Source organism: Amia ocellicauda, chromosome 6 (genome assembly GCF_036373705.1).
Source record: "Amia ocellicauda isolate fAmiCal2 chromosome 6, fAmiCal2.hap1, whole genome shotgun sequence".
NCBI lineage: Eukaryota > Metazoa > Chordata > Actinopteri > Amiiformes > Amiidae > Amia > Amia ocellicauda.
Genome location: NC_089855.1, coordinates 49,625,149 through 49,647,818, shown reverse-complemented (window position 1 = coordinate 49,647,818; position 22,670 = coordinate 49,625,149). Strand labels below are relative to the sequence as shown.

General features: G+C 44.3%; 4 non-coding genes across 4 annotated transcripts; 2 read left to right on the top strand and 2 right to left on the bottom strand.

The window, feature by feature from the left end:
• Positions 1-145: 145 nt before the first annotated feature.
• On the bottom strand, positions 146-217 carry trnae-cuc (transfer RNA glutamic acid (anticodon CUC)). The gene has a single exon. It is a non-coding gene; the product is annotated as a tRNA-Glu (tRNA).
• Positions 218-352: 135 nt separating this feature from the next.
• Positions 353-424, top strand: trnaq-cug (transfer RNA glutamine (anticodon CUG)). Its single transcript has one exon. It is a non-coding gene; the product is annotated as a tRNA-Gln (tRNA).
• Positions 425-3,672: 3,248 nt separating this feature from the next.
• On the bottom strand, positions 3,673-3,744 carry trnae-cuc (transfer RNA glutamic acid (anticodon CUC)). The gene has a single exon. It is a non-coding gene; the product is annotated as a tRNA-Glu (tRNA).
• Positions 3,745-7,401: 3,657 nt separating this feature from the next.
• Positions 7,402-7,473, top strand: trnaq-cug (transfer RNA glutamine (anticodon CUG)). The gene has a single exon. It is a non-coding gene; the product is annotated as a tRNA-Gln (tRNA).
• The last annotated feature ends 15,197 nt before the right edge of the window (positions 7,474-22,670 follow it).

Below are 22,670 nucleotides of genomic sequence, written 5' to 3'. Positions count from 1 at the left end.
TAAGGAAATAACTCTAAAATCACGCCCCCCAATTATGACGTAGGAATATTAATAAGCTTAGGGCATACGTCATAACAAAATAGGCCGCGCCCAAAAAACCCTACTATCTACTCACAGGTCCTAGGGGAAGAGCAACAGATCCACCTTCCCTGACCGGGAATCGAACCCGGGCCGCGGCGGTGAGAGCGCCGAATCCTGACCACTAGACCACCAGGGACGGCTCCGGAAGTGACCCGCCACACGCAGCACTCTGGGCGCAACTTGGCTCACTCTGGACTTGGCCGTGCGACAGAGCGAGACGTGTGCGTAGAGCAGAAACCTTCGTCACGGGCAAGAGGTGGGCAGCGGGCTTGGTTCCATGGTGTAATGGTTAGCACTCTGGACTCTGAATCCAGCGATCCGAGTTCAAGTCTCGGTGGGACCTGGGGCCCTTGGCAGGGGCAGCGGCGGTGAAGCGGTGGTCTCCCTGCGTGAGGGCTTGTGTCTGCGAATAAGGCCTGTTTATGTTCCCTCTTGGGAGGCTTGGAGACGAATTGGCGAAAACTCCGGGTCGGCCTGGTGCGTTCACCTTCCTGGTGGTGACCGTGTGGCTTAACGGAGAAGAAGGTGCCTGTGTTGACAGATTACAGAGAGATTATTTCCCTTCTTGGAAATCATCGTTAAAGCGAAAAGGAACTTTGTAAACCAGCTAGCTTGGAAGCAACCACGTCAGGGCATTCTTTCAGTGAGACCTCGGTTTTTTACAAGCACGAGTGAAGCTTTAAAAGAAAATGACATAGAATGTTTGCGGCCGTTCATCCAATCAAAAGGTGCAAGCCCGAGTCCGATTGCGGTCTGTCTTCCCTGGGGGCGCGGGGGATTGTGTTTTGTGAGATCCGGGGGAGAGGTGAGGTGGCTTTCTTTGGTGTATGCCAGAGGTCCGGTGAGAGGTTGTCTTTTACAACTGTCCCTCAGTCAATACCAAAAACAGTCCCTGCCAATCTGGGAAAGCCATTCAGTCCACAAACAGAGTTTTGACAAACATCCTGCGGGCTTTTTCTCCACCTTTTGATCCTTTTATCGTTGACAGGAATTTCTACAGGGTACGTCCCGAACAGGTGCCTCAATGGCTGTTTGCTAGCTCGATAAATCTAACTTGCTCGGTCTGCATACTATCTTTAATCTAAAACATCATACAGTCTCTTCGGTCTGACTTCGGATCGGAAGATTGAGGGTTGGAGTGCCTTTGCGGTCGTTCCTGGGGTTACGACGTCGAAGCGGCATCTCGGTCGTTTTTGGGGAACTTCGGAAGGGCCAGCCGGCGTGCTAATGCTGCAGCCGTCGCCGGCGCGTTGTGTCTGATAACCTTACGGCAAACAGGCAATGCCTTGCGCCTGTGTCTGCGGCAAGAAAAGTGAGCGACTCTCCCCCGAAACCGGGGCACGAGCGCCTGAGGCCTTGGAGAATGCGGGCATCGATCCCGCTGCCTCTCGCATGCTGTAGCGTAAGGTACACTTATACATTTCAATTAAAGAAGTGAATTTATAGTATCACCTTATCACGAATCCTGGAATCTTGTAGAAGTCAATTTCTGTAATAATTGGACGAAGACACCAATTCCAAAGATATAAATTGTCAAATGTATTCTAAACAAAGACTAAATGTAGCACTACACTAATTATACAAAAGGGAAAAACTAATTACAATTCAACTCTAGATCAACAAATCGAAGACAAATCACTTCCGTGACCAAATCAAAGACCATGGGATCACATATGATAACACAAATCGTTAAACAAAAAAGGTTATAAACACATTGACTACAATACCGGTTAGTAAGACGAAGGTGAGTCTCTCGTTAGTATTATTAGTCAGACATTAAATAACTACGCAGGTTAGTATTTATGTCAGGTAACTTCTCGTTATATATATATATATCAGTCTCATTCACGTTTAGGTGCCGAGAAAGATCCTATCATTACTTGTTACCACAATTTCCCTTAACTGATTATTATTCAATGATTAAGGATAGGCAGGGCCACCAATAATCTAATGTCTATTAACTTGTGTCAATTTCAGACTAAACAGTTAAACAGGAATGAGAAGATATTTCTCGGCGTTGACAGATTTTATTTCTAAAATGATCAACAAAACAGTTTAATGCAACACACATTTATATTTAAAAAAACTAAATGATATTACACATTCTAGAGTTATGAATCACAGATTAACATTTCTAATTGATTTCTCAAATGTCATGAATCATGAACTCCAAACTGTTAAACTTATCTGAACTTCGTCGCAGAGAGGCCTCTCTGGCTTCGGGCTCAGATAACAGCACACGGCACGAGGTCCGTGTGGTTTGGAACAAAGGCAGTCCGGTTCGGCTTTGTCCAAGAACTTCCACTCAGTCGATACACCTGGAAGTTGGGGTTTCGCGAAAGTAGAGTCGTTTCCAAACAGATTTTCCACTGGTTTGAAGGCTCCAAGGTTGTGCACAAAATCTTCTTGGCAAGCAGGGTCTCTCACCGTACTTATTTGAAGACAAAGTCTTTGGGGAAAGCAGGGCCGTGTTTGTTCCAAGGGTCAAGTTTCTTAAGACTCAAATAGCTATTTAAATGACTGACACTTTCGTATACAGTCGACTTAGTCAATTGTCCAGCTGTAAAACTCCACTGATCAGGTGGGCACAGGCGGGCAGCGCAGTCTGTAAAGTTCTTTATTTAATAAAGTCCTTTAAAAGAATTCTTCGTACGGCTCAATCTCCTTCTCCCAGTTTAACTCTTCTGTTGCCGGCAAAGACTTAGTTGGTTTCTGGTTCCGGTTCTGGCAACAGAGCTACAGGTTGAGCTGTGGAAGCGAGTTACTGGTTCAGGTGAGAGAGAGCGAGAAAGACTGTCTGCTGTTGCTTATAGTCTGTCAGATCAAGAGGTGATTTGTTCTTGAGTTTTTGAGATTGGATTTCGGTTTCAGCCCCCAGTGTCCTATTGGAGGGGGGCTTGATTTATGACTGATGTCAATCCATGCCATCTTTTGGAAATGCCGGTTGGCCTGGGTTCGTAGCTCTATGTCGGGATTTCGGCTCTCGTCCACTTCAAAGAGTTTTTATCACCTACAGGCCCCTTTCTCCAGACATCTCATAGCAGAATTCCAAACTATTTGGCCTCTTCTTGGTGCCATCCTCCCCAAAACTGTCACTTTGATGCAAACCAGTTCCAAGCTGATGAGCTAAGGGAATCTGATAACTTTGGGGGGTTGAGGTTTTCTTTAGATCAGTGCTTCAGCTCAGAGCCCAAATGCTCTTATCCAAATACACCCAACATAACGCTACAATGCTAAGCGAGCACTCTACCACGTGAGCTGATCCTCAGGGCTCTCGGTGAGGCCGACCCCCACTTCTTCAGTCTTTAAGTGGCACGTCGCGAGTAAGTCCTTTCCTGCGCTTCAGGCAAGCTTGCAGCCAACTGCGGACGACTTTCCTTCCTCAGTGGCAGCCATCGTGCCGCAATAGAAAAGGATTGTCATGAGCAAAACTTTCAAAGTGACCGAAAAGATCACGGCCCGTCGTGTGATGTGATTTACATGAGCTCCAGAAACGTTCATGGACATATGTATATAAGTAAGGATTTAATCACAGATAGAGAGAGAGAAAATGCACCACACAGGTCCTATGGGAAGAGCAACAGATCCACCTTCCCTGACCGGGAATCGAACCCGGGCCGCGGCGGTGAGAGCGCCGAATCCTGACCACTAGACCACCAGGGACGGCTCCGGAAGTGACCCGCCACACGCAGCACTCTGGGCGCAACTTGGCTCAATCTGGACTTGGCTGTGCAACAGATGAGACGTGTGCGTAGAGCAGAAACCTTCGTCACGGGCAAGAGGAGGGCAGCGGGCTTGGTCCCATGGAGTAATGGTTAGCACTCTGGACTCTGAATCCAGCGATCCGAGTTTAAGTCTCGATGGGACCTGGGGCCCTTGGCAGGGGCAGCGGCGGTGAAGCGGTGGTCTCCCTGCGTGAGGGCCTGTGTCTGCGAATAAGGCCTGTTTATGTTCCCTCTTGGGAGGCTTGGAGACGAATTGGCGAAAACTCCGGGTCGGCCTGGTGCGTTCATCTTCCTGGTGGTGACCGCGTGGCTTAACGGAGAAGAAGGTGCCTGTGTTGACAGATTACAGATAGATTTATTTCCCTTCTTGGAAATCATCGTTAAAGCGAAAAGGAACTTTGTAAACCAGCTAGCTTGGAAGCAACCACGTCAGGGCATTCTTTCAGTGAGACCTCGGTTTTTTACAAGCACGAGTGAAGCTTTAAAAGAAAATGACATAGAATGTTTGCGGCCGTTCATCCAATCAAAAGGTGCAAGCCCGAGTCCGATTGCGGTCTGTCTTCCCTGGGGGCGGGGGGGATTGTGTTTTGTGAGATCCGGGGGAGAGGTGAGGTGGCTTTCTTTGGTGTATGCCAGAGGTCCGGTGAGAGGTTGTCTTTTACAACTGTCCCTCAGTCAATACCAAAAACAGTCCCTGCCAATCTGGGAAAGCCATTCAGTCCACAAACAGAGTTTTGACAAACATCCTGCGGGCTTTTCTCCACCGTTTGATCCTTTTATCGTTGACAGGAATTTCTACACGGTACGTCCCGAACAGGTGCCTCAATGGCTGTTTGCTAGCTCGATAAATCTAACTTGCTCGGTCTGCATACTATCTTTAATCTAAAACATCATACAGTCTCTTCGGTCTGACTTCGGATCGGAAGATTGAGGGTTGGAGTGCCTTTGCGGTCGTTCCTGGGGTTACGACGTCGAAGCGGCATCTCGGTCGTTTTTGGGGAACTTCGGAAGGGCCAGCCGGCGTGCTAATGCTGCAGCCGTCGCCGGCGCGTTGTGTCTGATAACCTTACGGCAAACAGGCAATGCCTTGCGCCTGTGTCTGCGGCAAGAAAAGTGAGCGACTCTCCCCCGAAACCGGGGCACGAGCGCCTGAGGCCTTGGAGAATGCGGGCATCGATCCCGCTGCCTCTCGCATGCTGTAGCGTAAGGTACACTTATACATTTCAATTAAAGAAGTGAATTTAAAGTATCACCTTATCACGAATCCTGGAATCTTGTAGAACTCAATTTCTGTAATAATTGGACGCAGACACCAATTCCAAAGATATTAATTGTCAAATGTATTCAAAACAAAGACTAAATGTAGCACTACACTAATTATACAAAAGGGAAAAACTAATTACAATTCAACTCTAGATCAACAAATCGAAGACAAATCACTTCCGTGACCAAATCAAAGACCATGGGATCACATATGATAACACAAATCGTTAAACAAAAAAGGTTATAAACACATTGACTACAATACCGGTTAGTAAGACGAAGGTGAGTCTCTCGTTAGTATTATTAGTCAGACATTAAATAACTACGCAGGTTAGTATTTATGTCAGGTAACTTCTCGTTACATATATATCAGTCTCATTCACGTTTAGGTGCCGAGAAAGATCCTATCATTACTTGTTACCACAATTTCCCTTAACTGATTATTATTCAATGATTAAGGATTGGCAGGGCCACCAATAATCTAATGTCTATTAACTTGTGTCAATTTCAGACTAAACAGTTAAACAGGAATGAGAAGATATTTCTCGGCGTTGACAGATTTTATTTCTAAAATGATCAACAAAACAGTTTAATGCAACACACATTTATATTTAAGAAAACTAAATGATATTACACATTCTAGAGTTATGAATCACAGATTAACATTTCTAATTGATTTCTCAAATGTCATGAATCATGAACTCCAAACTGTTAAACTTATCTGAACTTCGTCGCAGAGAGGCCTCTCTGGCTTCGGGCTCAGATAACAGCACACGGCACGAGGTCCGTGTGGTTTGGAACAAAGGCAGTCCGGTTCGGCTTTGTCCAAGAACTTCCACTCAGTCGATACACCTGGAAGTTGGGGTTTCGCGAAAGTAGAGTCATTTCCAAACAGATTTTCCACTGGTTTGAAGGCTCCAAGGTTGTGCACAAAATCTTCTTGGCAAGCAGGGTCTCTCACCGTACTTATTTGGAGACAAAGTCTTTGAGGAAAGCAGGGCCGTGTTTGTTCCAAGGGTCAAGTTTCTTAAGACTCAAATAGCTATTTAAATGACTGACACTTTCGTATACAGTCGACTTAGTCAATTGTCCAGCTGTAAAACTCCACTGATCAGGTGGGCACAGGCGGGCAGCGCAGTCTGTAAAGTTCTTTATTTAATAAAGTCCTTTAAAAGAATTCTTCGTACGGCTCAATCTCCTTCTCCCAGTTTAACTCTTCTGTTGCCGGCAAAGACTTAGTTGGTTTCTGGTTCCGGTTCTGGCAACAGAGCTACAGGTTGAGCTGTGGCAGCGAGTTACTGGTTCAGGTGAGAGAGAGCGAGAAAGACTGTCCGCTGTTCCTTATAGTCTGTCAGATCAAGAGGTGATTGGTTCTTGAGTTTTTGAGATTGGATTTCGGTTTCAGCCCCCAGTGTCCTATTGGAGGGGGGCTTGATTTATGACTGATGTCAATCCATGCCATCTTTTGGAAATGCCGGTTGGCCTGGGTTCGTAGCTCTATGTCGGGATTTCGGCTCTCGTCCACTTCAAAGAGTTTTTATCACCTACAGGCCCCTTTCTCCAGACATCTCATAGCAGAATTCCAAACTATTTGGCCTCTTCTTGGTGCCATCCTCCCCAAAACTGTCACTTTGATGCAAACCAGTTCCAAGCTGATGAGCTAAGGGAATCTGATAACTTTCGGGGGGAGAGGTTTTCTTTAGATCAGTGCTTCAGCTCAGAGCCCAAATGCTCTTATCCAAATACACCCAACATAACGCTACAATGCTAAGCGAGCACTCTACCACGTGAGCTAATCCTCAGGGCTCTCGGTGAGGCCGACCCCCACTTCTTCAGTCTTTAAGTGGCACGTCGCGAGTAAGTCCTTTCCTGCGCTTCAGGCAAGCTTGCAGCCAACTGCGGACGACTTTCCTTCCTCGGTGGCAGCCATCGTGCCGCAATAGAAAAGGATTGTCATGAGCAAAACTTTCAAAGTGACCGAAAAGAACACCGCCTGTCGTGTGATGTGATTTACATGAGCTCCAGAAACGTTCATGGACATATGTATATAAGTAAGGATTTAATCACAGATAGAGAGAGAGAAAATGCACCACACAGGTCCTAGGGGAAGAGCAACAGATCCACTTTCCCTGACCAGGAATCGAACCCGGGCCGCAGCGGTGAGAGCACCGAATCCTGACCACTATACCACCAGAGACGGCTCCGGAAGTGACCCGCCACACGCAGCACTCTGGGCGCAACTTGGCTCACTCTGGACTTGGCCGTGCGACAGAGCGAGACGTGTGCGTAGAGCAGAAACCTTCATCACGGGCAAGAGGTGGGCAGCGGGCTTGGTTCCATGGTGTAATGGTTAGCACTCTGGACTCTGAATCCAGCGATCTGAGTTCAAGTCTCGGTGGGACCTGGGGCCCTTGGCAGGGGCAGCAGCGGTGACCCGGTGGTCTCCCTGCCTGAGGGCCTGTGTCTGTCTATGTTCCCTCTTGGGAGGCTTGGAGACGAATTGGTGAAAACTCCGGGTCGGCCTGGTGCGTTCATCTTCCTGGTGGTGACCGCGTGGCTTAACGGAGAAGAAGGTGCCTGTGTTGACAGATTACAGATAGATTATTTCCCTTCTTGGAAATCATCGTTAAAGCGAAAAGGAACTTTGTTAACCAGCTAGCTTGGAAGCAACCACGTCAGGGCATTCTTTCAGTGAGACCTCGGTTTTTTACAAGCACGAGTGAAGCTTTAAAAGAAAATGACATAGAATGTTTGCGGCCGTTCATCCAATCAAAAGGTGCAAGCCCGAGTCCGATTGCGGTCTGTCTTCCCTGGGGGCGGGGGGGATTGTGTTTTGTGAGATCCGGGGGAGAGGTGGGGTGGCTTTCTTTGGTGTATGCCAGAGGTCCGGTGAGAGGTTGTCTTTTACAACTGTCCCTCAGTCAATACCAAAAACAGTCCCTGCCAATCTGGGAAAGCCATTCAGTCCACAAACAGAGTTTTGACAAACATCCTGCGGGCTTTTTCTCCACCGTTTGATCCTTTTATCGTTGACAGGAATGTCTACAGGGTACGTCCCGAACAGGTGCCTCAATGGCTGTTTGCTAGCTCGATAAATCTAACTTGCTCGGTCTGCATACTATCTTTAATCTAAAACATCATACAGTCTCTTCGGTCTGACTTCGGATCGGAAGATTGAGGGTTGGAGTGCCTTTGCGGTCGTTCCTGGGGTTACGACGTCGAAGCGGCATCTCGGTCGTTTTTGGGGAACTTCGGAAGGGCCAGCCGGCGTGCTAATGCTGCAGCCGTCGCCGGCGCGTTGTGTCTGATAACCTTACGGCAAACAGGCAATGCCTTGCGCCTGTGTCTGCGGCAAGAAAAGTGAGCGACTCTCCCCCGAAACCGGGGCACGAGCGCCTGAGGCCTTGGAGAATGCGGGCATCGATCCCGCTGCCTCTCGCATGCTGTAGCGTAAGGTACACTTATACATTTCAATTAAAGAAGTGAATTTAGAGTATCACCTTATCACGAATCCTGGAATCTTGTAGAACTCAATTTCTGTAATAATTGGACGCAGACACCAATTCCAAAGATATAAATTGTCAAATGTATTCAAAACAAAGACTAAATGTAGCACTACACTAATTATACAAAAGGGAAAAACTAATTACAATTCAACTCTAGATCAACAAATCGAAAACAAATCACTTCCGTGACCAAATCAAAGACCATGGGATCACATATGATAACACAAATCGTTAAATAAAAAAGGTTATAAACACATTGACTACAATACCGGTTAGTAAGACGAAGGTGAGTCTCTCGTTAGTATTATTAGTCAGACATTAAATAACTACGCAGGTTAGTATTTATGTCAGGTAACTTCTCGTTATATATATATCAGTCTCATTCACGTTTAGGTGCCGAGAAAGATCCTATCATTACTTGTTACCACAATTTCCCTTAACTGATTATTATTCAATGATTAAGGATAGGCAGGGCCACCAATAATCTAATGTCTATTAACTTGTGTCAATTTCAGACTAAACAGTTAAACAGGAATGAGAAGATATTTCTCGGCGTTGACAGATTTTATTTCTAAAATTATCAACAAAACAGTTTAATGCAACACACATTTATATTTAAGAAAACTAAATGATATTACACATTCTAGAGTTATGAATCACAGATTAACATTTCTAATTGATTTCTCAAATGTCATGAATCATGAACTCCAAACTGTTAAACTTATCTGAACTTCGTCGCAGAGAGGCCTCTCTGGCTTCGGGCTCAGATAACAGCACACGGCACGAGGTCCGTGTGGTTTGGAACAAAGGCAGTCCAGTTCGGCTTTGTCCAAGAACTTCCACTCAGTCGATACACCTGGAAGTTGGGGTTTCGCGAAAGTAGAGTCGTTTCCAAACAGATTTTCCACTGGTTTGAAGGCTCCAAGGTTTTGCACAAAATCTTCTTGGCAAGCAGGGTCTCTCACCGTACTTATTTGAAGACAAAGTCTTTGAGGAAAGCAGGGCCGTGTTTGTTCCAAGGGTCAAGTTTCTTAAGACTCAAATAGCTATTTAAATGACTGACACTTTCGTATACAGTCGACTTAGTCAATTGTCCAGCTGTAAAACTCCACTGATCAGGTGGGCACAGGCGGGCAGCGCAGTCTGTAAAGTTCTTTATTTAATAAAGTCCTTTAAAAGAATTCTTCGTACGGCTCAATCTCCTTCTCCCAGTTTAACTCTTCTGTTGCCGGCAAAGACTTAGTTGGTTTCTGGTTCCGGTTCTGGCAACAGAGCTACAGGTTGAGCTGTGGCAGCGAGTTACTGGTTCAGGTGAGAGAGAGCGATAAAGACTGTCCGCTGTTCCTTATAGTCTGTCAGATCAAGAGGTGATTGGTTCTTGAGTTTTTGAGATTGGATTTCGGTTTCAGCCCCCAGTGTCCTATTGGAGGGGGGCTTGATTTATGACTGATGTCAATCCATGCCATCTTTTGGAAATGCCGGTTGGCCTGGGTTCGTAGCTCTATGTCGGGATTTCGGCTCTCGTCCACTTCAAAGAGTTTTTATCACCTACAGGCCCCTTTGTCCAGACATCTCATAGCAGAATTCCAAACTATTTGGCCTCTTCTTGGTGCCATCCTCCCCAAAACTGTCACTTTGATGCAAACCAGTTCCAAGCTGATGAGCTAAGGGAATCTGATAACTTTGGGGGGGAGAGGTTTTCTTTAGATCAGTGCTTTAGCTCAGAGCCCAAATGCTCTTATCCAAATACACCCAACATAACGCTACAATGCTAAGCGAGCGCTCTACCACGTGAGCTAATCCTCAGGGCTCTCGGTGAGGCCGACCCCCACTTCTTCAGTCTTTAAGTGGCACGTCGCGAGTAAGTCCTTTCCTGCGCTTCAGGCAAGCTTGCAGCCAACTGCGGACGACTTTCCTTCCTCGGTGGCAGCCATCGTGCCGCAATAGAAAAGGATTGTCATGAGCAAAACTATCAAAGTGACCGAAAAGATCACGGCCCGTCGTGTGATGTGATGTACATGAGCTCCAGAAACGTTCATGGACATATGTATATAAGTAAGGATTTAATCACAGATAGAGAGAGAGAAAATGCACCACACAGGAGTAGATAGTAGGGTTTTTTGGGCGCGGCCTATTTTGTTATGACGTATGCCCTAAGCTTATTAATATTCCTACGTCATAATTGGGGGGCGTGATTTTAGAGTTATTTCCTTAATTATTCCTACGTCATATCCGTCAGAAAGTGTACACCCCTAAAACCCTGAACAACAAGGCCACCCATAACCGGTTGTTCTTGTTGTTCTTGTTGGTCAACTGTAGAGTGTGAATGGGTCGGCTCTTCCTGTAGTGGTTGGGGGTCTTTTTTAAATATACATGTAAGGGGCCCAGGTCTTAACAATGCCATTTTGAATAGTGCGTTTATCATATTCACACTGTCTCTGTCTCTGTCTCTGTCTGTCTCTCTCTCTCTGTCTCTCTCGCCCAAGCATTTTATAAGATCAACAAGTTCTGTTGTCTGTAATGGTCCCAGGTCTTAACAATGCCATTTTGAATAGTGCGTTTATCATATTCACACTGGCTCTGTCTCTGTCTGTCTCTATATCTCTCTCTCTCGCCCAATCATTTTATAAGATCAACAAGTTCTGTTGTCTGTAATGGTCACAGGTCCTAACAATTCCTGTTTTGCATAGGGTACTTATGTTAACCCCAATGTATATGGCTCTGTCTCTCCCCTCAAATTTAATTAAAAATAAAATTTAAAAAAAGAGAGTGTGTGTGTGTGTGGGTGTTTGTCGGTATAGGTTAATTGTTTTTGTAAAAAAAAAAAAAAAAAAAAAAAAGCTATGGTTATATTTTATCTCACACATAATGTGTTCATTCGTTTTACTTAAATACATTCTAGGGTCTTAAAGCTCATAAGAGTTAGACTTAAGATAAGGATATGTTTTTAAGGTATTTTAGCAGGCTCAATCCCTGATGATAAGGAATCATTTAAAAAATAAAAACAACTGATCACTCAATGCTAAATAGATCACAACACTCAAGGCTAAATCACTCACACCACGGGGGACGGGGGTGGGCTCAGACAAACGTAGGCATGGCGTGTGGTCTCAAAACATTCAGAATACTTTTAAACTATATAATTTATAAGCTTTGTAAAATAAACCCAAATATCTCTTTTGTGGGGATAAACGCTGTTCTGAGTAGTTTGTGACTTGTTTAATACCAAAGAAAGCATCGCTATTAAAAAAAAAAAAAAAATCACTGTAAAAGCGCTACTTATTTTAGATCTTTATAGTTATTTTCTTGGCTCAGGTTGTTTTTTAGCGCGTATAAAGGCCTGAAATATTCTTAGTGTTTATTGACTATAGGTCTTGATGCTTAAAAATGTTTTTTTGAGAGACCAAAAGGTTCTAATAAAAGTTTAGAGTAGAGAGGAGAGAGATCGTCGCCATCTTGGTTTCTATTTGAAATTGATGCAGGGTCATTTTATTGGTTGGTTTTGATATGTTAATTGGTAACAGGACGGCACAAAGGCCAGCCCAGAACAATGCCTTACAAGCAGATCCGGCATCCGGCCATCAGTATAAGTATGAAGGTCTGGTCTTCAGCTCGACAGACTCATACTGACCTTTCGATTTAAGCCTAAAGATCAACAATGTCCGGAAACAACATCAACGACTTTGATTTAAACGAGTTTTTAGGTAAGTCTTCAGATTATTTTCATTGACCCAGAGCGGGTTGTGGGCATGTATTGTAAATAAGGTTATAACATCTGTTTTAAGTTCTGTAAAATTATTTTTCAGCCAGTCAACAGGAGTTAATTCCCAATGCTGAGGAGATCATCTGGAACAACGACGGTAAGATTTTTGTGTTTGCGCTCAAGGGTTCTTATGTATGGGTGTGTGGTTGTGTTTTGAAGCGGCTCATTAGAGTTATGAAAACGTTTTAATATATATTAATGGCGGTCTCTTTAATTACACAGAAACTATCGAAAGGCCTGTGATTAATGTCTCCGAGGATCAACCAAGAGAAGTGGTTGTCCCTAGACAGGCTGTCTGCCGACCGGGTAAGAACTAAACCCCTGTTTGTTTGTATAACGTTTCTGTAAGATGTTTGAGGCCCGTTTTGTTAATTTAAAAAAATATCCTTTCTAACAGTATTAAGAAACGTGGTTCGAGACAACGAAAGGCCTTCCACATCGAGGGCTTGTTTAGTTTTACCTTCGAGAACCGTAACCTTTCAAGAATCTGAAAGGCCGTCAGCCCCTGTATCTGATAGCGGTGAGTATATATCTGCCGCTTGTAAGAGGTTAAAGCTTTTTATAAAGCGGGGTGGTTAAAGGTTAAACATGTCTCTTACCTTCACAGAAGTGCAAAAAGCTAAACCAGCTGAAAAACATAAGAAACGATTATTCTTTGGAGGTAAGTAAGATCTTTCAAACTTTAATGTTTTTAAAAGGGTTTTGTTTGCCCGTTGAGGGCTAATATTTAAGCGAGGGGTGCCCATTTCCTGTAGGTCTTGGGGGTTCTGGGAAAGATCTTTAGAAGTCCGGACAGGTCTAGGCTTGTTTCTGGGGCATGTGTTTAGAAATGACCGATTGCCCGACCATCTGGTTAGGAAGTAAAGCTGTCCGAAAGGTTTTAGTAAGTTGTTTGGCTTATCTCCCGCAATTATACTTCTGTTTTAAAGTGGCTGTAGGAAAAGGCTTGAAGGTGTTCATTGTATTTAATATTTAAACAGATCGTGAAAACGTTTGTGAAACAGGAAGTCCCGGGATCAGGAAGCGTTTACACTTGGAAGGTTCGTTTAAAAATGAAATGTGGTGTGTGTGTGTATAAAAAGTGTTTTATTAACAATATTACATTTAAGAAACAGTTTATTTACAGAGGCTTCTCTGTTTTACATTTATTATCAAGTCCTAATAAATATATTGTCTGTAAATAATAAGGCGTTGTAGTGAATGTCTAAGCCTATTTTCAAAGGTCTAAAAAAGCTAAAGGTTTTGAAGTTCCTGGACATGCTGTTTTAAGTTTGATTTCTGTCGCCGTTTAAAGATGTAAATGTAATGTATATTTTTATTCTTCCCAAGACTCTTGGGATAGTCATTCTGTGGATGAGCTATTGAGGACAATTACCCCGTCTAAGTGGGATCAAACATCTTCCCCGGAGAGATCACCGAGAGGATCCCCCACGGTGGTCTTGGAGACCCCCCAACATCTACTCAGGCCACAGCCTTCTGGGGGTAATTCAACAATCCAGATTCAGCCCGCCGCATTGTCGGGCGGAACAAATACAGGCAACCAACAACCTCAGGGGTCGCCGTCAGTCAGGGTTGACACACCACCCAACGACGGACTGGTTTCAACATCGTCCCCCCAGCCCCGTTTCTTGGCTACAGAAACGCTGAACAGTACACCGCGATTGGCCAGGGTGTCACCGCAAAGGCCTTCTTGGTCTCCGTCCGTGAGTATACGCTCGCTCCCTGCCTCCTTCGACCGAGATTTACCGGAGCGACCATCCTTTGCAGCTGAGCCAGGACACCATCCCCCGGAGCTACTTCCTGAAGGTCGGCATGAGTTGCTACATACCTTGTTACTAAATCAAAGACTTGTGTTAGTGGGGCAAAACCTTGTGATAGAGAGCCAAAACACCCTTATTAATACCCTTACTAACGAATTGTACCGTATTTAATGTTTTAATAGATACAAAACGCCTTACTATTGTGGGTTGTTGGAAAAATAAAAAATAAAAAAAATGTCCGGACTTGGTAAAAGAACTCACAAACTAAAGGATTATGAACAAGTTAGGGCCCCAAAAAGACCTTCCCGAGAGAACACCCTCGGCCCTGTTGTGAACTCCTCTGATGTCCCAATGAACCAGGAACTATTACAAATGATAAATGATTTAAATAACCCCCAATCACCACCGATAGAATGTGAATTACCAGACTTACCGTGAACCCCGACCTGTTACAGATGGTCAATGATCTAAATAACCACCTCCCAACGGTAGCGCTTATAGAGGTTCAACCCCTAGTTCACCCCGATTTGTTTGAAATGGTGGAGGCTTTGGAGACGCTACCCCGACCAAATTCTGCCCCTATTATAAATGATTTGAGACAATTAGAACACAGTACGGCGGCAGAAGCAGCCGTCACTATAGAGGAGGGTCTTGACATTAACCGGGTGGATATCTTTGAAGGACTTTTACAGGCTTTAAATGAGCCTCCTCAAAAAGGGGGTTTTGTAGATGTCAGCGGTGGGGGTGTTCGGAATGTGGAGGGTTCTGAGACTGATAAGGCTGTGGATGACATGCTCTGTGAGAATGTAGGGGTTGAAGGCTTTGTTCAAAATGATGATGTGTCCAAAAGTACCAGTGATCCCGTGATTATAGATAGACCGGCCTATAACAATTTTGAAATGATTCAGCGTTTTAATTTTGCAGAACTTTTAAATTGTGACAATTATGCAGAAATATTTGTCAACATACACGAGGCCTTGCAAAACATGCTTGAACAGGTTGCTGAAAGGGTCAGACCTCGAGATGTTGTACAGTTAGAACTCAGAGGGGATGATTTGTTTAGCAACCTATCTGTAATGCTGAGTGGAGATAATTTAGATGTTGATGAATTTCTGGCTAAAATCGAAGCGTTATTGCAAAGTAACGCATCCATCTTAGCTGATGAAAGTCTGTCTCTGGTAATGAATGTGGTTCCTAACCCTGAGGGTGGGGCGCTTAGAAGACTGTCGAAATGCTTGAAGAACGACATAATTAGGAACAAGCTCAGGCAATTAGTGGTGAGTTCCAATGGGGACAATAAGCTCTGTTTTGCTTACAGTTTAATAAAACTACTCACCCCCGACATGCCTGAACCCCAAGCTATGCAAGAGGCTTTAATGCTTCATCAGAGGGCCGGCTTAAACTCTCAACAGATGGTTGCCTTTTCAGACATTGCCATGTTTGAGGAGTTGTTGTCTTTAAAAATTGTTGTGTGGTACCGTTGTGAGGTAAAGGAAGTATTTGTGAAATTTCAGACACATCCTGAAACCCATACACAGACACTGTTTCTCTTCCTAAGTGATAGTCATTACTTTGGAATAAAGAGTTTGACGGCTTTTTTGGGTTGTTCGTATGTTTGTCATTGGTGTTATAAGGCCTTCAATGATAAGCTTAAGCACCGCTGTGACGGTTACTGTAACGTCTGTTTCAATCCGCAATGTCGTAAGGGTTTGGCCCCTACCATCCGATGTAAAGATTGCTTAAGGATTTGTCTCTCCGCGTTCTGTTTTTCCGAACATAAGGTGCAGAGGGCCGCTGCTGAGGGGGTTAAAAAACGGAGTTATTGTGATCAAACTAAATATTGCCCGCAGTGTTGCCTCCAGTACCGTTTTCATGAGGTTAAACCACACAAATGTCTGGAACCGAGATGTAGGATCTGTAATGCGGATTTAACCCCGGGGTCTGAACACCAGTGCTTTATTCAGCCGGTTAAAAAGGAGCCGCCGCACAACCGGTATGTCTTTTTTGATTTTGAATGCCGGCAAGAAAACGGGGTCCATGTTGCTAATTATATACACTGTATTGACATGTTGGATTGTGAGTGGTCAGCTAGCGGTGAGAGTTGTGTCAGGGATTTCTTTACGCGGTATCGCGGTCCAAAATACCTCAATTACACATTTATTGCCCACAATGCTAAGGGTTATGATTCTTACATATTGATGAAGTATCTGGTGGAAAATGGGGTGACCCCAAAAATAATAGCTCAGGGTAGCAAGATCATGTGTTTCACCGACGAGGCTTTCAACCAACGTTACATAGACTCGTTAAATTTCCTCCCCATGAAATTGAGCGCTTTGCCTAAAGCTCTGGGTTTTGAGGCTCAGAAGAAAGGTTGGTTCTGCCATTTTTTTAATACTAAGGACACTCAAAATTATCGAGGGTCCTACCCGCCCGCCTCTTATTATGGGGTTGATACTATGATGTCTCATGAGAGGGAGGAATTCTTTAAATGGTACAATACGGTTAAGGGGGGTGTTTTTGATTTCCGAGAAGAGATGGCCGCTTATTGTAAAAATGATGTGGTGATCCTTAAAGAAGCCTGTTTGCGTTTCCGCACCGAGGTTATCAACACGTCGGGTCTCGACCCTTTGCAAAGTGTGACCATAGCGTCTCTCTGCATGAAAATGTATCGATCCAATTTCTTGCAGAAAAACACTATAGCGGACACCACTTCTGACAACTATCGTGCTAGACAAAAGAACTTTTCGACTGTCTCCATACAGTGGCTGGAATATCTGAGTGCCCGGGATAACATCTTCATCAGACATGCTTTAAATCAAGGGGAAGTCAAAATGGGTCCTTACTACTTAGACGGTTTTAGCGACGTGTCCGGGCGGCGTACCGCTTATGAGTTTGCTGGTTGTATTTACCATGGCTGTCCTCAGTGCTTCGACCCAAACACCTTTAACCCCGTAACACAAAAACTCTGCGGTGATATGTACTATGATTTCCAGGAACGAATTGAAACTTTAAAAAACACCTATGGTTTGAATGTACTGGTGATTTGGGAACACGCGTGGACGACCCTGAAGCAACAGGATGTGGGGGTACAACGGTTTATGGAAACCTTGGACTTTCCTGAACGTCTAGAGCCCAGGGATGCGTTATTTGGGGGTCGTACCAACGCCCTCTGTTTACATTATGAGGTAAAGGAGGGTGAGAGAGTAGATTACTATGATTTCACCAGTCTGTACCCTTATGTCAACAAGACCAAAATGTACCCGGTGGGGCATCCAACCATTGTTTATCGTGACTTTCTCGAAATCGGACAGTACTTTGGTTTGATCAAAGTCACCATGTACCCTCCTCGTGAGCTGTTCCTACCCGTGTTGCCTTACAGGTGTTCGGGAAAATTGATGTTCCCTCTGTGTAGAACGTGTGTGGAAACTGAAAATCAAAATACCTCTTGTCTGCACAGTGATGACGAGAGAGCGCTGACGGGTGTCTGGTGTAGCATTGAGCTTGACAAGGCGGTGGAGAAAGGTTACAGAGTCGGTAAGGTGTATGAGGTTTGGCATTTTTCTGAAAAATCTGATACTCTTTTTGCTGAGTACATTATGACCCATCTGATAGGGAAACAGGAGGCATCGGGCTATCCCTCATGGTGTGTTGACTCCGCTGCCAAAGAGCGGTACGTTCAGCAATATTTTGAAAAGGAAGGGATCCGTCTAGAGCCGGGGAACATAACTGTAAACCCCGCCAAGAGACAAATGTCCAAACTGATTTTAAACAGTCTGTGGGGTAAGTTTGGGGAAAGAAATAACCGTCTAAACACAACCTTGATTAAAACCCCTGAACAGTTTATAGAATTTATCTTTTCCAAACAACATGCAGTATCACACTTTCAATTCTTAAATGACCACGTGGCACAGGTCCAGTGGAGGGCCCCTAAAGATTTCCCCACCAAACAGGGAAACGTTAATGTTTTCATAGCGGTTTTTACCACGGCTTACGCCCGGCTTGAACTGTACAACTTAATGGATCAGCTGCAGGAACGCACGCTCTATCATGATACTGACTCTGTAATCTTTGTCACCAGGCCAGGGGATTGGGTCCCTCCCCTCGGGGACTACCTTGGGGAGTTAACGAGCGAGCTAGATCCTCAGGACCACATAGTGGAGTTTGTTTCAGGGGGTCCTAAGACTTACGCATACAGAACGGCTGCGGGTAAGACCTGTATGAAAGTTAAGGGTTTCACTCTGAACCATTGTAACAACAAGCTCATTAACATCAAGTCTCTGACGACCCTGGTACAAAGTTTTGTAACCGAGAAAGACGCGCCTCCTCGCGAGATTATTACAGCCGGAAATCAGATCTATCACAATAAAAAGGGGTACACATTGGAAAATAGATCACTAAACAAACGGTTCAGGGTGGTGTACAATAAAAGAGTGTTGAAGACTGATTATACCACTCTGCCTTATGGATATTAGCAGTGGTTTTGATAACAGACTTCAACACCCTTTCTCCTGTATTATAGCCGGTCCCTCCAATTCGGGTAAGAGCTATCTTATAAAGAACATCATAGAAGATGTGGACGCAACCGTGTCCCAAGCTCTTGACAACATAGTGTGGTGTTACTCTTGCTGGCAACCTCTCTACGATGATTTGGCATCAAAAAAAAATAATCTGAAATTTGTGCAAGGTCTCCCCGCCTCGTTGTGTGACGATGACCTGTTCCCGCCCGGACAAACTAATCTAGTGATCCTTGATGACCTGATGGAGCAGGCCGGTGACAACAGTGAAGTGGAAAAAGCTTTCACAAAGTACACTCATCATAGGAATTTAAGTATTATTTATTTAGTTCAAAATCTATTTTTTCAAGGTAAAAAAAGCCGCACTATTAATTTAAATGCCAATTATATAATTCTTTTTAAAAACCCCAGAGATAAACTACAGGTCACCGTCTTGGCTCGTCAAATGTACCCTAACCAGACCAAATTCTTTTTGGAGGCATTTGAGGATGCCACCAAAAAACCCTACGGGTACTTGATTGTGGACTTAAAAGCACAAACCCCAGAAGACTTTCGCCTCAGAACAGGTTTGTGCCCGCCCGATTGGCCGGCAGTGTATGTGCTAAAGAAAAGGAAATAAATAAGAATGTCTGTTCGGATTAAAAGAAATCTGCCGCTTTTGCAAATGTTATTTGAGGGGAGCCCGCGCCATAGGAAAGCTGTGCTGGCAGGGGCCCCCTCGGATTTGATCGAGACCCTGTGTGAAATAGCTTTTAACATCTTACGCGGTAATATACCCCTAACCCCTTCTCAACATTCTAAACTCAAAAAACAAAAAGCGGTTATCAAGATCATCGCTAATAAGAAGTATTCTATTAAAAGAAAAAGAAAGAAGATTAATCAAACCGGAGGTTTTATAGGACCGCTGTTGAGCATAGCCGTGCCTTTCCTAACCAGTCTTCTAGCTTCCAGAGTGGGTTAATAATGGAATATGCTCAGAAAATGTTTTTGATCCCTCAGGAGCAGCTTGAGAAACTGAGAAAAAATGTTGTCGGGCCAGAGCCCATTAGACAAACGGCCGAAAACAACCTGGACTCTGAAATGAAAGCTATACTGGCCAGGGCCGATTTAAATCAGTATTCCAAAGCCCAGATGTATAGCAACACGTTACAGTGCTACCTCCGTCTGGTTAGACAGGGTGAAAAAGATCAAAACATTTTAACTTTAACCATGGCCTCTCAAGAAAATGGTTCTGGGACTGATGCGGGGGGTACGGTTGATAAAGATGTTGCGGTGCCCGAACCTGTTGAGAGTTCAGAGGGAGATGTTGTAACGGATGTTTTGAGAAACATGCCGGCCAGAAGCAAAAGACATGCAGAATATATTCTGCACAAAATGGTTCAGAAACCGCGGGTAACGACTTGGAATGAACAGGGTGAATTTGTTTTTAAAGGACAACTGATCAAAGGTTCACACATGTTTGATTTGTTGAAGAGTGTCACTAGCACTAATAAGGTACCCGATAGTCGCCGACCTGTAGGCTGGAATGCTTTCCTACAGGCGATGGCCTGTCTGAACATGCCCCAATCAACAGTCCCTAACCAGGAAACGTGACAAAAAATCCGTCTGTGTAAAGAGGTGGTGACTGATCTGACGCCGATATCTCATTACTCTGACCGTGTTGAGCAACCCTCCTCAGGATCTATCCATCGTTGGGAAGCTTATTAATCTCATGTTTTTATTTGTCTCCCCTGTAAATAAGGAACCGACAAACAATTTTTTTATTTTTTATTTTTATTTTCAAATGTTGTACATTTATTTATAACATAACCCTGCTTTGTATAAGATTTGTGTTGAATAAAAACAAAACTAATGATTCAAAGGCTGTTTTCATTATTTTTTCACTTTAACACGCATGACATCTTTTAAAATCCTCACAAGAACACCCCATCTGTATACATGGCTGGCTAGGGTCGTAAGTAATTGTGTTATAAGGGGGGGTCCACAGTGTCCTGACAAACTCTGCCACTTTTTTATCATTTTGGCCTAAATCCTCACTGTACAAGGACATAATATCGGGGTATGACCTTCCTTTAGATCTATGATATAAGAAAAACACACAGTGTTGACCACAAGTGAAGGTCTGAAGACTTTGTACTTGACGACCGCTGTAAATGGTTTCTTGACAGTTGTTGAGCAGAAAGTTATTGATCTTCCGAGGGAAAGGTCTGAAATCCGGGGGGTTTCCATAGGAATCAAAAAATTCCCCACGGCGGTCCTCCCTTAGATAAATAGCCAGCCAATGTTCTCCGGGCATATTTTTAGGGTGTGTGTTGATTATGTACATTGCAGGTAAATTCTTGATCTTAAATTTAGGCAGCTGGTCGCAGGCGTAGACTCCTTGAAACACTTTCCGTGAGCCGTCCAGGGCATTCATGATGTGGTTGAGCTCTCTGGTGTTCATTTTAATAATAATCATACAGAACGTTTCTCCTCTGATTCACCTCAATAATGTTGTCAAACACAGCATACACGACCATATTTACAGTGCGTGGTAGAGGCTGCTTGAAACGCATCTCCAAACGCATATTGCCCGTCTTCATCAGTGAAAAATGTTGTCCACACTCTTCGTCAGGGGTCAGGTTGAAACCGTACAGGGTGTAACCGCTGCAGTATTCCCGGCGATCGATCAGCAGAGGTTGATCCTTGAGATGGCGACCCGTAGCCAGTACTAGACTGTAATATTCACGAACCGCGTTGCCGTTTTCAAAGTCAGGTTGAAAAGGTCTGGATGGAACCTGCACACCATCGACGTACAGTGCTATAAATTCCGCGTTATAATGTTTAAAGTTAAAGGGGTTCTTGTTGTAAACCCCGGTAAATGCATCATTATCCACGAGACCTATAATAACCTGTTTTGGGAGCTGGCCTAGAAACAGATTTTCCTGGTTCATCACCCGTGTCCCTGCGGGGATACTGTGGACTTTCATATAGACTCTTTCGATCGGGTACTTGGCGTTTGCCGTCATTAAAGCCTGCGCATGTCCTAGTTTAACCGCCGGGGAGACGGATACTTTTTTCACAAACAGCGAGGCCGATAATATGGTCAGTTTATATTTTTCAGTATCAGGGGTCATCAGACAAAAAGCACTTTTACTACGGATCATTTTAATTTTAATGTCTACCCCGTTGAGCATGAGTTTTTCTTGGAAAAATATGTCTGCATGAATATGTCCCATTAGCTCAAAGGTCCTCCCTTCTGTTGAAAAGGCCGTTCTTTTTTGCAAACCCTTATTGAGTCCCTCTGGATCCTGGTCGTCCATAGCTTCCGGGGTGTCTTTGAAGAAAAGGCCGGGGCTGAACTGTTTGCTTAGGGTCTCCTCACTATAATTAAGGATACACTCCATCATGGCCCTATAGGGGTAAGTATTGCTGCTTTGACTAATGAGCCGATCTCCCAGGGTCACATCCACCTGTGAAAACATGGTGGCCACCGGGTAATTGATGACCCCAGCGTTGGCCGTCTTCTCGATTGCATCGCCATCCTCATCAGTCACTTTACAGTTCATTAAAATAAATGTGTTATTCAAATCAATATAATCCTCGCCATTGCCAGCAATAAAAAACTCCAGAGGGGCCGTATCTGAAATTGCGGAAAGAGGGGGTATCTCTACATATATGCTCTTATCTATACTCGTTTGAGTGTATGGAACTGTAAACAGATCCAGTTCTGATTTGACGCATTCTTCCGATAGACTGTGGACAAAAGACATTTTTAAAAGATGTATCCTGAGGCTCTATTTGTCTTTCTTTGAGACTTTCTTTTTGCAGGTTTTTTCTTGTGCTGCTTCCTTCTCCGAGTGTTTCCACGATATGTTGGAGAATGAGAGCTTCTTCGTTTTTTGTTAGCCACGGATCTTCGTCGCCCTGGTGGACACATACTGTTTCTTCTTTTACCCCCCCTCCTCGCCATTACCATGAGACCCGAACCCTCCTGCTGCTCATGGCTAGCTGCCCGGTTCATAACATTGGTGAACACGTCACTAACAATATTTTTAGCCGCTGATTTCAAGTGGGGT